Source organism: Patella vulgata, chromosome 3, assembly GCF_932274485.2.
Source record: "Patella vulgata chromosome 3, xgPatVulg1.2, whole genome shotgun sequence".
Lineage (NCBI taxonomy): Eukaryota > Metazoa > Mollusca > Gastropoda > Patellidae > Patella > Patella vulgata.
In genome coordinates, this window is record NC_065881.2 from 89181701 (window position 1) to 89200368 (window position 18668).

Here is an 18668-nt window from a genome sequence, read left to right on the forward strand (position 1 = left end):
GAATGACAAACGTTTACCATTTATTATAGTTCGTGAAATGTATTTGTTATTTTCAATTATTAAAGCTACAAAAATATAATAATACCATTACATAGTATTAGAATTTCCCACTATAAAAAAGCTACATGTTGACATTATTCCTGTTGGTTAGCACGTGCGTGCTGCGTCATACGGTCTGTCATTGAGTCAACTGTCGTGATTTCGAATCCCCGATTGTACGTGACAAGGAGTTGGGTCGCCTGTCCAATCTCGTCGGTTTTCTCCGGGTTCTCCGGTTTCCTCCCACTGCTAAAGACCCCTACGCGCAAGCGAATTATTGAAGTAAAATTAAATCATATGTTAGTCCCGAAATGACCTAGTTTGTGTCGAGTTGACCCGGAGAAACCCCACGGGGTTGGACAGTCGACCCCACTTCTTGCCACGTACAACCGTGGATTTGAAACCACGCCAGTCGACTCAATGACAGACTTTATGATACAGCGCGCGCACGCTAACCATTCAGCCATCCACGCCCCCCCCCCCCCGCTGAGATGGAAATAAGGTTAGGACACGTGCCTGTTGGTGAAATTGTACGTTAGGGTTAGGGTTAGGGTAAGCATTAAGGCTAGGTCCAGGGTTAGGTTTAAGAATTTGGGGGAGAGGTTAAGTCTCCACATAAGCACTAGTTTTATTAAAAATACTAGGGACTACAATATATTAGAATTATAAGCGATTTCACTGTTTTTGGTGTTGGTGGGGCTGATGGTCTTCCTTGGATGGTACTTCTGGTACTTCTGGTATTTTTGTTTCTGAAGAAGAAAAAGAATAAATTTGAGGGTTAGGATTGGGATTAGCGCTAGCCCCATTTACATCCAGTGACCTTTGACCAAACTTGAAGTTGGCCTTATCAAATAGATCTGACCCACAAACTCAACTAACCCTGGACCTAGCTAATGCTTACCCTAACCTACAATCTAGCCAATAATCACGTCCCTAACCTTATCTTACCTACCTTGACGAAATTGAGCTGGCCTTAATAAATAGATTTAGTACCGGTTGGTGCAGAAAGTTAGTCTCGGTCACCTAGAACCTTCTAGTCTTCAACGTAGAATATTTGTCTGGATGATGGAGACTAGCAGAAAGTAGGAATCTAAAACCTATTTTATTGCGTCTTCTTTTTTCCCTGTTTTAGCTTGGGTGCAGTAATATCTAACCAGTCGTCGATTCAGGAATACTTTGTATAAAAATATCAATGGTGCAAGACAACAATAAGACCAAGTTGATCAAGACCAAATTAATTTAAACCAATCAACTTTTAGAACGGTCTTCAGCCCGGTACTGGGTCATTCCGGAAGTCACCTTTTATTGTGTTGACTTTAAATTCATTGACTTTATTTTTCTTACTAATTAATTAGTGGTAAGTAATTATAAATGGCGATTTGCTTGTGATTTCTTCTAGTAACTCAATAGGTTTAACAGCCTAACCAAATATTGAAAGTGTAAATTTTGTATGATGGTAATGAAGAGCAGAAATGTCTTGGGTTTAGTAAGCTAAATTCTGTATGGAAGAAACTGAACTCTGCAAAAGTCTATCAAGAATTTCATGAATCAATGCTGATGAAAAACATAAAAAAACTGTTATTTAGCAAGATTGGTTTATTTTTATTTTATCCATTTCATCTTCAGTCTCGGGGAAATATGAGAAAAAGTAGTCCAAGGCAAAATGTGACAATTTCTCAAGCCAAATTGACTGTCAAATGATTGGCCATTTTGAATGATGTTGAAGGCCTGAATTCAATAAGAAAATAAGATAACTTACTTTACTGTCCGTGCCACATTTTTAGCAACTCAAAGAATTCAAGACTCGGCAATAGACATCTCTAAAAAGTTATTATACATCTCGGTATTATTAGCTTCCATTCCATTGCTTCGTTTCAATTTCCTAATTAAATTTTTTGAAGATCTGAGTCTGAGCTTATTAATATTGAATATTTCCATAGACAAAAAAAACAACATTTCTTTGTAACATTTATTTTTGTCATAAATATTTCTTAGTATATGAAAAATCCACTTGAGTTATGTCATAGACAAATTAACCCATCTGATTTGCTTTTCCGAGCATTTAAGAATATCGCCAGCAAACATTTTTTTGATTAAAAAATTTAACTACAAAATGGATAATTGAGGCGGAGTCTTGTTTTTTCAGTACTGTTTCTACCATACAAAAAAATCTAAGCTACATCTTCGAACACCCACATCTTCGCTCAGAGTCTGAATAAAGTAATTGGAATGAAATTTTCAATACAGAGTAAACCTGGCATAAGTCGGATTCGTACAAGTCGGATCTTCACTCAACTCGGATAAAATCGTTTGAACCCTTTGATCCTGCACGTTTTTTTTTTTCTTATTAAAGATACATTATGGGAGATTCGAAAGCGAGTTGGCAGTTTTCACTATAATAATTAAAAACTAGATAACTTAAAGGCAATTTGCTGAAAATTTCATTCAAATTGATCCACTATCAACCGAGAACTAAGCGAATAAAATTTCTGCCTGGCCTCGGTCATCATTACTTAAGTCAGTACGTTAAACAGCATAGTCTCGATTATCCATTTAATCGTTTAATCGAGAAGGAAAGTTATGCAGTAAATCGGATCACAATCCACTTAAGATCCAAGCTAGCGATGCCATCTAGAGTTGATTATGGTCTGGATAAGTTAATTAATGTCTAATTAATAATTTAGATAACATTTTAGGCCTAAAGAAAGACCTGCAATAGACAGATTTAGCTCTTGCATAATGCATGTTTAAGTTTCTGCATGTAAGTCGGATCTTTGCTCAACTCGGATCAATATGTTTGGTCCATTTGATTTAAATCAGGCTTTTTTTCTTTGCCTAAGTCAGATTGACAGTATGTTCAGAATTTCACTGTCAGTTTCATCCCGATGGTCTAAAACGCGCTCAGGCATTCCATGCACAGCGGCCCAAAATACTTTCCTCTACATGTATCATTTTGACTCAAATCAGATTATTTGATGCGACTCAATAATAGAATTTTCCCAGTTCGAAACTGGCTGTCTGCTGTACGAGACACTTTCCGGGAAAATTTAGGACATTGTTCAAAGATGGCGACAAAACGAAAGTTATCTACTCGCACCAAAACGGAAGTTATCTACTCGCACATACGAACAAAAGCTTAAAATGTGCCTTTGAATCAATAATTATCCGGTTATTGCAGTTCATTTCTGATCGAGCTAAGATTGAATTTCGGTATTCGGCTAACTCGGATCTTCGCTTAACTCGGATTTAATTGATCAGTCCACTTAGATCCGACTTATGCAAAGTTTACCGTATATTCATGTATATTCATGTTTTCTTACAATATAAAAAAATCAAGAGAACTTTGTGCGGAGATTAATGATACCTCCAACATGTACAGGAAATCAGATTGATTTTATGACATGATATCCAAGATGTTTACAAGGATATTTTATTGTGTTATGGAATACGGGCAGCATAAATCTCACACAAAGTTGAGCGATGTTTTTTTTAAATATGTTGATTGCCGAGTTTTGGAATATTTTGCGAGTTATGATGAGAGGAGAAACCTGGTCTGAAGTCTCTAGTACAAATTGTTAAAGTCTGAAGACCGAAATGATCTAGGATTTAACGTTATCTTATACTTTTTTGCACTGAATGGGCTAATGCAGTATGTTACATGATCGAAATTTTGCCCGGACAGCACGGCTACAGCCTAGTCTTATATGTATATCAAATTCCATCTTACAAATGTTCTTTATGTGCACGCCAATATGTTTACATATGGGGTCTTTGTTTTCATACTGAGGAGACACTGAGCTGGAAAATTTTATGGAACCTTTTCAATCGACACCGGGAGCAAACCTGACACCTAGACTAGTGGGTCAGCATCTTACTCACTCAACCACAGCGGCTCCATTTGATTGACAGTAACATAAACAAAAATATACTTGGGTGTCGTATCCAAAATCTCTAGTTATTAAGGTGTATTGTAATTATTGTTTCCTATGGGGGAAGTGGTTTTGATCCCCCGGTTGTAGGTGACAAGGAGTAGGGTCGTCTGTCCAACCTTGTGGGTTTTCTCCGGGTCCTCCGGTTTCCTCCCACTGCTAAAGACCCCTACGCGCAAGCGAATTATGGAAAGAAAGTTGAACCATATGTTAGTCCCGAAATGACCTAGTTTGTGTCGATTGGAGGTTAAACCCCATCTCTCTCTCTCTCGCTCTCCTACCTATGGTGGGAGTATTCTGCACAATAGAGATTATGCTGTGTGAATTATTTATATTTTTATTTCTATCTTCAGGTTTAGTTGTCAGTTAATTCGAGACCCATGTAAGCAGGAAGAGAATTTCTTTAAATATCTTTTTACGTAAGATTTAATTTTTTTTTATCTTAAAATATATTTCATTAATGTTTACTGTTAAGATTAAGAACAGTTCTATCTTTTGGTAACTCAAGCAACAAGGTTTGTTCAATAAAGGGCAGTGAATAGTTTAATGCGTGAAATCATAAGGTCCACGATTGAGTCCGGCTGCATGGTTTCGATTCCCCGCTAGGTTTAGATTGCAATCTGAGATTTTATAACATCATTAAACATGCATTATACGAGAGCTAAATCTGCCTATTGCAGGTCTTTCATTTGGCCTGAAATGTTATCTAAATTATTAATTAGACATTAATTAACTTATCCAGACCATAATCAACTCTTGATGTCATGGGATGCCTGCAATGTTTAGTGGATTTGAATAGGTTTTTTGGTGGATGAAATAACCGTAAAATGGATAATCGAGACTTTGTTTATTATCGTACCGATGGTAGTAATGACGATCGAGGCTAGCCTAAAATTGAATCGCTAATACATGTATATATTTGTAGTTTCTGATATTCAAGAATAATTTGGGCAAGTGTAGCAAGAGTACACCCCATGTATTAAATAGAGGATATTTGTCGTTTTAGAGTGAATAACATATCTTATTTCATCGAGAAGCAAGAAAACTGCTTCGAGATGAAATAAAATATGTTATTCACGACAAAACGACAAACATTCTATTTATTTTATGATTTTACAATCATTTTAGGTAAAAACAACATGGGCTACTTTGTCTGCTTTGACAACAGGGGGGGGGGGGGGGTGTTAGACCGCTTTACATCTTTATCTGCTTCTGGTGTATGAATACCTTTGAGAATGTAACGATGGACAAGTCGGCGTGTCGGCCATATTGTTTTCATAATTTTGTCACTAAAAAGTGTAACTCCAGAAAAAAAGTAGTTCCGGCGGCCAGTGAAATAACAAGTTTTTTTTCACTGCTAGCCAGTGGAATAACACTTTTATTTCACTGATAAAACGCGGTATTCCACTACTGATCATAAAATAAATATTACTATTAGTTTAGCGTCATAATCACTTGTCATCTCAATCTGATTAAAATTTCATTTCGGTTTTTTATACTTTTGATGGCCTCTATAGTACTACATGAAGATCTGACTGGTTGTAGTGGAAGGTCGCATCAGGTGTCATACAAGCGACTTTTGACGTCAAACATTGATTAATCGGTCAGTGTTGACGTTTCTAGTGGTTTACCCAAAGTTTTGTGCTCCTTTAGTCCTTACGCCCAAAACATGCAGTAACAAACTGTTTCATTGACTAATCCCTCACATCACACAGAACACAGGTTATAGAACAACTCTTAGAGATTCTGGTGTAGTAAAGACGAGGAAAACGAAATTTTGAACTATAAAAAACGAAACGAAATAGGATTGTGATCGCTTGTGTCATCTAATAACAAAAATATTAGTTAGTTCGTTAAAGATACATTATGTAAGATTTAGATAAAGAGTTGATCTTTCTTACTATAATAGTTTCAAAATAGATAAAGAAAATGAATATATTGCAAATTTCATTCATATTACTTTATTCTGAGCAGAGTTATCATCGTTTAAAGTTTTGACTTACATTGTGTACTATCTCAGTAATGTTACTTGTTAATCAAGACTTGTCCTCGCTTCTCCATTTTTATACAAGATCATTAAATGTCATGTGAATAGATATCTAATAATTATAATTTACATATATCATTTGAAGCCAAAATAAAACCATGTAATAGGCAGATTTACCTTTTTTATAAACTGTTGTATGTTAAGATTCGGATGAGAAGACAGTATTTCAATTTAACAGTGTAAGTTTATAAAGTATTAATTTGTAAACCTTCTTTCATTCTTTCAGATCATGAACTACTACCCAAGTCCAGGAGTTCAACAGACCATTGTAGGTCAGGATAAACAGGGCTATTATGCTGCTAGTCCTGGTTATCCAGCCCAGGCCTTTCCACCAGGAGGGTTAACACCTGGTACTGTGGGGCAGCCAGGTGCCGGTATGCCATCTATTGGTCAACATCAAGCTAGTTCCTACGGGCAACCGTCTCAAGCATATGCCATGGCTTACTCTGGGAGTCCTGTTTATTCAGCCCTGTCCTCGGCAGCCTATGGTTCATCAATGCCACCCTCTTTAGGGACACCACAAGCTGCCTTTCAAGGACTTGGTGGTCATCCGGCTGGTCATCCAGGAGGTCATCCAGGTGGACATCCAGCTGGTGTTCCGTCAACAATGGCTGCCCATATTTCAGTTGCTAACTCTTTACCCTATCAGGTTAGTTCTAATTAAACCAATAACTGAAGTCAATCAGTTGATTTTTATTTTATATGGAAAAAGCAAAATTCGTATTCCTAAGATAATATTTTTTTTTTTTTAGTTTACAAATTTTTTTTTCAAAAAGTTATTTAACAGTATGTCTTATACCTTTCAAATGTTTTTCTTTTCCATTTCTGTGCGTAATTATCAGCTCGGTAAAAAGCAACCGATTCATGTGCGATTTAGATGATACGGTCTGTCATTGAGTCAAGTGGCGTGGTTTCGATTCCCTGCTTGCATGTGACGACAAGGTGAATGGTCTCCTGTCCAGCTTTGAGATTTGTCTCGTGGTCCCCCAATTATGCTCACACCCAAAAGCTTGTTGATCCCAATGTGCAGATGAATTATTGAAATAGAATCATAGAATTATTGAAATAAAATTGAGCCATACATTGTATGTTAGATCTGAAATGGGGAGGTTGGATGGCCGAATGGTTAGCACATGCGTGCTGTATCGTAAAGCCTGTCATTGAGTCAACTAGTGTGGTTTCGAATCCCCAGTTGTACGTGACAAGGAGTAGGGTCGCCTGTCCACTCTCCTGGGTTTTCTCTGGGTCCTCCGGTTTCCTCCCACTGCTAAAGACCCCTACGCGCAAGTGATTTATTGAAATAAAATTAAAAAACATATGTTGGTCCCGAGGTGGCCAAGTTTGTGCGAGTGGACGTTAAACCCCATTTCTCTCTCTCTCTCTGAAATGACGTGCATGTAGTTAAACTATGTCTCTCTTCTCATTTTGTCAGAAGCTATACATTTATACATATATATAAATGAAATGAAATGGGGTTTAACGTACTACTGTTCTGCTCCTATACTGGGCTAATGAAGACGGGCATACGCCATACAGTGTGCTATGAGGGCAAATTTTGCCCGGGCAGCGGCAATACAGCTTACTCTTATATCGAATTCCAACTGCCAAGGGATCTTTTACGTGCATTCCAATGTATACACGGGACCTCGGTTTTTCGTCTCATCTGAAGGACTAGACAGCTGTCCTTGTATATATATGTATAAACAAAAATCAGTGTTTCATTTGTTTACAGATTATTGACAGCAGGAAATAATAAAATAATATTTTGTGATTTTATATAATTTCAGCAAGCATCGACTTATTCCCAGCCAACATACATAGCAACCCCGATAATGACAAGTCTAGAACAACCAGTCTACAATCCACAGTTTTCCAGTCCAATGTATCAAACATCTTCTCCGTATGCTGGTTATCCTGGGGTACAGATGCAACAAGCTCATCCTTCGTATCCTAATCTCGGCTATTCTGCGGCTGGACTGGCATCAACAAGGGGACTGAACCCTTCTTACCCGGGTGCTATGGGCTTCGTGCCACGCTATTCCTACAAGTAGTATAACACGTAAATAGTAGTCCAGTATTTAATTAATATTAGTGATGGACAGTTTTATACCCTACTGTTAAAACATGAATCTAATGCTGCAAAAAATTAATGCTCATTCTCCACAATATACAACAAACTAATACCAAAAATAACATAAACATATTGTTGAAACTAATACAGATCTATCGAAAGATCCACAAGTATAGATCTATCGAAAATAACATATAAAATTAATATTGAAAAATTTGATGTAGGCCTAGAGGAAAAATGTTTTATAAAATATGGAATAAGAAACTCTAATCTTTCTCATCCAAGAATATCCACAATTTATGTAGAAACATATTTTTTTTTCCTGCAATATCTACATCCTTGTGAAATTAAAGTCCCTGATGGATGATAGAAATGGAGCAATATTAAAATGCTAGCAATAGTTTCTTGTTTTACAGTCAGCGATATAAATGTCTAAATAATGGGACTGACCACTAAATGAATATTAACATGTTTATTTTAGGGTCAGCTGGATAACTCTAATAGTTTAGTTTAATATCTGGTGGTAACGTACATAGTTTCAGTTGATCCAGTCTACATAGGGTCTAGTTGATCCAGTCTATGTAGATATTGGGTCTAGCTGGAAGATATTTTAAATCAGCCTCTGTCTGTTTTTGTTTGTTTAAACATTTAACCAAATTTGTCTAAAATAATTTTTAAAAGTTTATGACCCGGTAAATTCTGGCAATCTGTATTCCAGTTCTATTACACGACTATTTGAATTGTTGTTAGCATACATGTAGATCTGAGGCCTAGAATGGAATACAGTCTTGCTTCTAAATCCAATCCTGCATTTAAAATATGATTCATGTTTTTTTTTAATGAAAAAATGCAATATTAAAAAATTTATCAGGATAGCTAGGCAAGGCGGCTCTAGGGGTAAAGGGGGTGGGGTGGGGACAAGGGTAAGGGGGGTGGACAAAGGGTTATTATAAACTGTAAAATGAGACAGATCATAAAGGGCAAAGTTCAAGTCTTTAGACCAACCACTGATATTCTGCCTTTTAACATAAAAATGGTAATATGACCTATTCATTTACATAAAATGAAGCTATTTTATTAGGGTTAAGCAAAAATAAATTTTGTATTTAGTAATCTGACCATTCATTTAGATATGGAATTGTAAAATGAAGCCATTCGTTAAAAGTTTGATGTAGTATAAACAATAAGTGGGTTTAAATTATATTAAAAAAAACGTTCAATTGTAAAGCGTTAGATTATGGTCGCGAAAATGGTGTAATATTGTTCTATGTTTCCCTGGTATTTTTCTCCATGTTTTCATTGTTATTAAAATATATATTGAATAATTCCTTAAAAATATATCACGGACAGTTTTCTTAAAATATCTGCCAGGGTGTTATGGGAAGGGTAAAATGTTACTATTTATAGTAACTATCTATGCATCGTGTTGTGTATGTTAAATGGGGCATCATCTTAGTGCAATACAGCGTATATATGCATTTTACTTTAAAATCAATCATTTCTGAATTGAAGTTGGGATCATGTTCTCTCCCTATATTCTAAAATCATGTGATCCAAGATTTAATTTGGACATGAATAAGTTATTCACTATAGACCTGTTCATTTTTTAAAGGGGGAATAAGGTGTTAAGCAATACATATACTGAACCAAATTTGAGCCAAACAGACGAGAAATTAAGACTAAAAACTTACATTTGAAGTAAAATGACACCTGATTTTTAGAGCCTTATTTTTCATGGACGCCATGTTTATTATATTACTTTATTTTCAGAGGATTTTTGTGGATGAATTTTTTTAAATAAGGACGTTTGTTGACATTGTAAATATAATATTTATATTTTAAAATGATCAACTTACTTCCGGTGGTCTTTCTTATCAACAGAAGCAGATCAGTTGATGTAAGATGCCCTCTTTATCATTCTCCATACCCCCTGGTTCATTCATGATATATTTATACCCCTCGTGGTGATACCGTCTGACTCATTCATGATATATTTATACCCCTCGTGGTGATACCCCCTGGTTCATTCATGATATATTTATACCCCTCGTGGTGATACCGTCTGACTCATTCATGATATATTTATACCCCTCGTGGTGATACCCCCTGGTTCATTCATGATATATTTATACCCCTCGTGGTGATACCCCCTGGTTCATTCATGATATATTTATACCCCTCGTGGTGATACCCCCTGGTTCATTCATGATATATTTATACCCCTCGTGGTGATACCCCCTGGTTCATTCATGATATATTTATACCCCTCGTGGTGATACCCCCTGGTTCATTCATGATATATTTATACCCCTCGTGGTGATACCGTCTGACTCATTCAAGATATATTTATACTCCTTGCAATGTGCCCTGGATCGTTCAAGATACACTCCATGCCTATCGCGAAGCCTCAAGTCTGTTACTGACCAAGGGCTTGGGGCGGGATGTGTGCTTACACGGAAGTTTTAGATAGCTGTATACATTTACTACATGTTTGGTTTTTGTGTGGGTAGGTCTTGCATGTGCACCAATCCTCTAATGAAGCTAAGCATACACCATTTATTGTGCTTTAAGGAAAAATTTCACATGCACTTTGTCAGATTTCAACTGTTATAAGATCTGTTATATGCATTTTTTGTTGCATCCGAAAGTCACAAGACCGAAGGCCCATGGTTGTATACATGTAGTACACGTTTTATTTACGCGAGTCTTGGGCTGTGGGGGTTCCTGGCAGACGGCATCTTACATCAACCAGGCACCAATTCTCTTTTTAACCTGAAAAACAGGTGGACATTATGGCAAGATTTTTTGTATAAAGCTGAAATTTGATATTTCCTGTACGGTAGAACTTTTGAGTGATTTATTAATAAGTTTATAGTTCCAAGTATTTTCTGTGAGTAATGTTGTAAATTATTCTCAAAACTCCTCATTTCTCATTAAACATGTCGTCATGGTTTCTACGTGTTGTCATGGTTTCAACAGGTCGTCATGGTTTCAACACGCCACAGATTGGAAAATTAGCATCACGTAATCACAGATATAGCCAAACATAACAACTCTTCTAGTCGTCAGAACTTGGCAACTGACTTAAAAAAGACAAAAAACGTTTGGATTTTACGAAAAAGTCTGTGAACATGGTAGTAGCTACCCGAGCAATACGATAAAAGATATTTTATCAAGAGTGGAGTCATGTTTTTTGAGAGAGGATGAGCTAATGAGAATGACTGTAAATATATTTGTACAATAAGCTAAGCTTTGGATTGAACAGCAAACATTCTTTTTGTTTGTTTTTTTTTTTAGGTTATTATATTGATCAGATCTCTCCAGTTCCAAAAGATAAAAATATACCGATTATTTCTTCTCACACCTTGCCTTATAAGGAGAGTGATGACACATCCTAACTTAAATTTGAATTTGAAATTTTGGAGAACAACTATAAACCAACCAAGGTGATAAAAATTAACGCTCCATAAACAAACTATACAATTAGTAGGCTGTTATCTTCTGCTATTCAAATAAAATATTGGGACTGTCTCACTTCGCTATTCACATATTTCCTTATAATGGCAAGGTCTGTTTTTATTCCATTCAGTTTTACCGAAAGTCATCATATTTTAAAATCTTTAAAGGTTTTTTTTTACCTGGCTGATATGTTGATTATCGTTTTCATCTTTTGTTTCTAATAAATATTAAATTTATTAGTAAGTAATGTCACCTGATTTTGATCCATTTATATAAACAATTAGATTTTATTCCATACAGAGGTCAAAAGTAAGATGGATTTGTTTTCAATTGGGGGTGAGGAGGGTTTCTGAAAGAGAGAAACTTGGGTTTCCGACAGAGAGAATGTTACTTTAAGGGCATCATGTGCAGTATATAGTGCTAAAGATTCTATAATGAGTGGAGTTATTAAGGGCCTATTAATTAGATCTATTTTACATAATGGGGTACATGTAGTATGGTATTATCATTTACATCTTGGTTTCCATTTACGTTTGTTTTTTTTTCTCTAGAAAACAGGTTCAAAGGAACACAATCTCTCTGATATAGATAGAAATTGAATTGGTTAATCTCTTTGGACAAACCCTGGACAAATCTTAAAAGAGTTAGTGGCAATTTATTTTAGTATGAGTTTGGAGGAAAAACTATTGACAACAAAAAGTCGTATATTTAATCCACAGATTGTGAAATCCAGGTCCCAACCATTGCGATAGATTATCTATAAATAGTAATGATGCAGGGTATTCTGGCTGTTCTAGAACATCTAATATCACTTCTCATAACCAGAAAATTTTGATGTACTTTAGTATTGAATCCATCTGGGCATTTTTAATTTAAAAATTGAGGCATTAAGTTTACTGAAATCGAAAAAGTTTTTTTTTTTTTTACCCAAATGAAAGAAAATCGGTAAAATTTGTTGATTGTGTTCTATATATATTGATACACCTGATTAATCAGCATAATATTATAAACATACTGATAAATACCTATATCTGTTACTATGGTGATATTGTTTTAGGTCATCCCTATTAAAACAAGTATAACATCTAGCCCAAGATTTAAAAACTAAAGTCTATGATATATGGGTAACTATGTATTGTTTAATGGTTGAAAGCGACACATTAAGTAATATATTGTAACAACACGAGGGCCGTGAGGCCCGAATGTTTTTACAATATATTATGCAATGTCTTAAGCTCGAGACCATTAAACAACTTAAAATACAGACACTTGCACGTGCTTTGCAATGAAATACGTCACTCGATTTCAATATTTTACCAAGTTACGCTTGGCACATTGCCCATACGATTATTTGAAATAATGGTACTCCAACATCAAAGGGTGACGTCTCATCTGTATTTTAACTGATCATAGAGCAGTTTTCTTTTAAAACTGAGTTATTATTGATTTTAATGATTTCTGACCGTGGAATAATATAACTATTAGTAATAAACATTGGTTTAATCATGTTAAAGTCTGTCATAACCTTCACGTCGGTCAAATCCGTTGAAGTCTTGATGCATCATTTTATTGTGATAGGAATCACTGGCAAACTACAATCTCTATCGGTCCAACAATGATTCAGTTCCGTTCAGCTTTTACAAATATATGTGGAATTAAAATTTCATCGATCTATCCTGTTCCATATATAATAAGCCCACTGCCATTTTGTTGTCTTCGGAAAATTATTGATAGACATGTTTGATTGAATCCATGCCTGGAGGTTATCTAGCTTTGGTATTTTGATTATGTTTTCCTGTTCAATAATCAATCGGGGTACAATAGTGTGGATTAACCTGACCTGTTACAAATTTGATATTTTAACAAAAAATTCAAATGATGCATCTACTTTTGATACCTAGCCGACCATGGGACAGACTGTAGTCATTTGCTACATGTACCTAGCTGACCATGGAACAGGTTGTAGTCATTTGCAAGGAGGTTGTAAATATCAGATTTTTTCCTACCAAAAAATTCATTTTTACACAATGTTTGAATTTTTTGTCTAGTTTAGTTGGTTATATTTTATTTTACTTTAGAGAATTTATGCCAAGGTTTTTTTTTTTTTTTGTTCTGATTTATTTTTCCATTCTTCCAATATTATAATATACTCTTTATTTTACTATGACGACATGTTACTATGACAACATGCCTTTTATTGTGTTAAAATAAAGCTAAAGCTTGTAAAATATCAACAATTAGTTTGTTTTATTTGAAAACTCAGAGAGAGGAGAGAGAATGGGGTTTAACTCCTCTGACACAAACTAGGTCATTTTGGGAATAACATATGGTTAATTTTATTTCAATAATTACCTTTAGCAGTGGGCGGAAACCAGAGAACCCGGAGAAAACCCATGAGGTTAGACAGGCGACCCTACTCCTTGACACGTACAACAGGAGAATCGAAACCATGCCAGTTGACTTAATGACAGATCTTATGATACAGTGCACACGTGCTAACCATTTGGCTATCCAACCCCCCGAAAACAAAAAAGTTGGGCAGCAATTTTGATGTGAAAGACCAAGATGAATGTTATCTTCATAATGAGTACGTAGTGTACATGTATAAAGATCATTTCTTTGTTTCGGGTATTGGGGAGCCACGGTGGCTGAGTGAGTAAGATGCTGGCTCGCTAGCTTGGAGGTTGCGGGTTCTATCACTTGGCCGGATTTTACAGCATGGTTCCCCCTTATCTGTAGTACAGGATACGGGGCCTGACGAGGGCAGCTGTCTAGTCGTGCGACGGAGACGAAAAACTTAGATCCCATGTACACATTGGCATGCACATATAAGATCCCTGGGCGGTTGGAATTTGTTATAGGAGTAGGCTTTGTGCCGCTTCCCGGGCGTATGCCCGTCTTCATTAGCCAGTCGAAGTAGAACAGTAGGATGTTAACCCCATTTGACTGGGATGGTAGGCATGGGCGATACAAAATTGAGTTTGATATTCGTGTGGCATACTAGATTGAGCTCAGTAGTCGTGGGTGATACAAGATTGAATTCGATAATCGTGGGTGATACTAAATGGAGCTCAGTGGTAGTGGGGGCTTATTACTACATGTACATGTAGAATGAGTAAGAAAATATCTTAACCAACCACAACAGCTGAAACATATTCTAGTAACACCACCTCAGTTGTCAGATCGATATCAATTTTATTACTATCCAATCACATTTCTCCCATTTGCGTAAACAACCCAAAAATAAAATGAAATGGAACTGACTCCTAGTATAGGTTTAGTTACGTGCATATTGTAGACAGTGTCTCATGATTCATGTTCATAAGATTTCATTAATTTGAATGTAAAAAGGGAGATAACTGAACAATCCCAGCAAAAAATCTGTCCTCTAACCTGCTCACAAGACATTATCAATGGGGATATCCAGGGGAAAGTCGAGAAAGTTCAGCAGAAATGTCCAGACGGGATTCCCGCATCCTGTACCATTGACAGCATGTTAATGATCCCCTTCCAGTTAAAACATAATGTTTCGATTACCTATCTTGTTTTGTACATGATATACATGTAGGTCTCCAGATGGTATTCGAATCGGTTCGAAACGTCAATCCAGCACAGGCGAGCAAGTTGGAAAATTTGCATAATTGATCTGTTAAATACAACACTTATGTGAAACGGATTAGGATAATTTTTGCCGTAAACGTGATTAAATGGAATTTACAAATCGATTAACCATAATCGGTATCTTGAAAACACCCAAGATATTAAATGTCACCATTACTCACAGCCTTCACAACTTTGAAATAAACCTGTCGGGTGTTCACAAGAAATTGTAGATGGGTAAAGATGACAACAAGAGACGACCACAGAACATAAAACAATAATTCGCTTGCGCGTACGGGTCTTTAGCAGTGGGAGGAAACCGGAGGACCCGGAGAAAACCCACGAGGTTGGACAGGTGACCCTACTCCTTGTCACGTACAACTGGGGATTCGAAACCACGCCAGTTGACTCAATGACAGACTTTATGATACAGCGCATCATTCAAATAGTGTATAGTCTCAATTGTTATTGCTTTAATAAAAAACAAAATGTTTTAGATATAGATAAAGAGATGGTCGTTCTTGAAATACTGTAATAGTTTAAAAAAGATAACGACAAATAAACATATTAAAAATTTCATTCAAATAGCCTAGTTTCGATTGTCATTGCTACAATAATAAACAGTCTCGATTGTCATTACTACAATAATAAACAAAATCTTAATATTCTTTTTTAAAGTTAATTAAATGGTACAGATGGTCTAATCCACGTAATATCGCAGCCATCAGATGTTCTTGAGAGTTGATTCGGAGCTTCTCATGTGAATATAACATTAACGTCTGAAGCCAGAAAAGAGAGAGAGAGAAATCGGGTTTAACATTCACTTGACACAAAATAGTTCATGACGGGACTAACATATGGTTCAATTTTATTTCAATAATTCCCTTGCGGGTTGGGGTTAGTAGCAGTGGCGGGAAAGCGGGGGACCCGGAGAACCTACGAGGTTGTACAGACGGGCCTACTCCTTGTCACAAACAAGTGGAAAATCGAAACCATGTCACTTGACTCAATTATGCGTTAACCATTCCCCCTCCCCACGAGAAAAAAGACCTCTTACATAACATTTGTATCTTAAATCAAACCATATTTAATATTTCTATTTATAATATATCTATTTATACTACTATTCTCTCTATCCATCTCTATAATGTATGTCCTAATTTTCCTTCTAGCCAATTATACTTCGCAAATTTATTATTTCCCATCTGATAATCTCTCTCGTGAAAATAATTCCAATGCAGCGCCCTTTTTATATTTCCTTCCGAATAATCTTCTTTATATAACGCCCAGTTTGGCATCTTCTTCATCTGCTTGTGTCGTGGTTTTAATTTACATTCCACAAAAAGTCTTTCATTTTTTTTCACAAAATAACAACCCGAGCACCGAAGACGTAAAATGTTTTTAGATTTGTAATGTCGAACTTGGCTATGAAGCACAAATGGGTTGAAAATATTTGTATTTTTTTGTAATAAGGGCGCTGATTTTGTTTGATTTTGCGGCACATTGTTTCTGTAAATGGCTGGATTTGAAGCTACACTAAATGTTCGTAGACAGGTAATGTTATACACGCCGATATGTTGACCTGATTTTGCTGTTATTGATGGCATCAAAGATGTAAAGATTCTTGCTGCGTCTTTTAACAATTGACCAGATTTCAGCATCGTTGCCATGATTATTGGTACCGTACTGGAAACTGTGAGTGACAGGAGTTAATCTGAAAACACATGAAAAAGGGATATTGGTGAGATGTTAGGATAAACATTAGGGCTCTGTCCAGGGCTGGGATTAGCGCTAGCCCTGTTTACATTTCCTGACCTTTGACCAAACTTGAAGTTGGCCTTATGAAATAGAACTAACCAGACACGCACACGCTAAAGCTATTCTGAAGGGTTAGAATTGTGGGTATAAACACGGAAAGATATTTCTCAGATCGTACAAATATCTAATATCGTGCATCCGCAAGAGCAAAAATGAATTTGAAATAGTCCAAATAAAATACATGGACATGCGTCATGAAAATATAATCATGCACATACATCATTTTGTTTCTTTTAATGCACATTTACAACACACTGATATTTTGACTTACAGCTGATACTGCTGACTTCAAAAATTATCTACAATCATTCATTAATATACAAATCATCAACAAATAGTCGATATTATGTCCAGCAGTCGTCCATGTTGTCAGGAAAAGACAACTCCCAGGAAAGTCAAGGGAGGAGACAACTGCGTTGAAGGTCATTGGGTACAGACCACTAATTTTCAACCAACCACTTTGTATCAAGTCTCAGTAAATAAACCTTCATACTCCTCGCAGTGTTTTGTTTGATTAGTCCTAATCCCACTTAGCACTGCTGTAATGGAAGCAAATTTCTGTTCCAAATTATGACTGGTCAATACTTCGATTAACAACCAATAGGTAACTGCGTAACAATTTCATTAGGCTTTAAACAGCGCTCCAATATGAATTGGACAAAATTATGTTTACATAACGTTATGTCATGACTCACGAAATTTATGTCCAATTAACCAGTGCATAGCAGAATATTGCAGAAAAACGGATACGCCGTAAACAATGCTGTTTAGAGACGGACAAGACTTTCACCATTTTTAATACCTTAAATCACTGTCCAGAGTTTGAGGGAAGACCCAGATTAAACGAAGGGCAGTCATGTTGCTGTACTTGGGATAGATTTTATTGAACGGGAAGAATAGACACATTCCCCGAAAGGCTCAAGTATCAGAAGTCAATCCAGCAATGGCCAGAAAGTTATTTCTCGGGCCATTGTTTCGGGAATACGATAAACCTTTTCAGTAGAAATTCCTTCTTTGGCTTTTATTCTTTTTACCAACAAAGAGTCAAAGTTCTCAGAACAATCTGCTAAAATACTGTGGGAATTTTCCACTTATTTAAGAGAAGGGTCCGATTTTCATTAGATTTAAATTCGACCTGCCTTTCAACGGCCGTAATGATTAACCGTAAAAATGAACAACTGAAACTTTGAATATTACTGTAACAACGATAACAATGATAATCGAGGCTACAATGTTATTAAAATGTCTATTTCTCGGCTTAGAGTGAAGTAATTTGACGGAAATTTTCAATATATTCCCGTTACGTAACGTTATCTATTATTTAACTATTATAGTGAGAACTGTCAGCTCTTTATCTAATCTTCCATAATGTCTCTTTAACGTACACCTAAACCAAACAGTTATTTACTGATATTTTGGCGTTTCTATTGTAAAATCGAAACTGAACTTGGCATAACCATTCATCACTGGTTAAACCGAAATACCAGGACTGTTGGTAAAATCTAGTAGTACACGTATTTTCCATTTTGATGGTAAATATTTTAACAAACGCCACGAAGACCAAAATAAAACCCCGTCTTTACTCCCTGGTTTTCCATTTTGATGGTAAATATTTTAACAAACGCCACGAAGACCAAAATAAAATCGGTCTTTACTCCCTGGTTACCTGGAAGATAGGCGAACGTTTCGAATTGGATTTTAAATT

General features: G+C 36.1%; 2 long non-coding RNA genes across 2 annotated transcripts; one reads left to right on the plus strand and one right to left on the minus strand.

Annotated features, from left to right (window-relative positions):
- Positions 1 to 1121: 1121 nt before the first annotated feature.
- LOC126816618 (uncharacterized) lies at positions 1122 to 13776 on the plus strand. Its single transcript, XR_007678470.2, has 4 exons — positions 1122 to 1396; positions 4322 to 4387; positions 6242 to 6664; positions 7803 to 13776. It is a non-coding gene; the product is annotated as an uncharacterized LOC126816618 (long non-coding RNA).
- Positions 13777 to 15420: 1644 nt separating this feature from the next.
- LOC126816617 (uncharacterized) lies at positions 15421 to 17364 on the minus strand. The gene is made up of 2 exons (XR_007678469.2): positions 17235 to 17364; positions 15421 to 16859 (listed from the first exon to the last, which is right to left on the minus strand). It is a non-coding gene; the product is annotated as an uncharacterized LOC126816617 (long non-coding RNA).
- Between the last annotated feature and the right edge of the window lie 1304 nt (positions 17365 to 18668).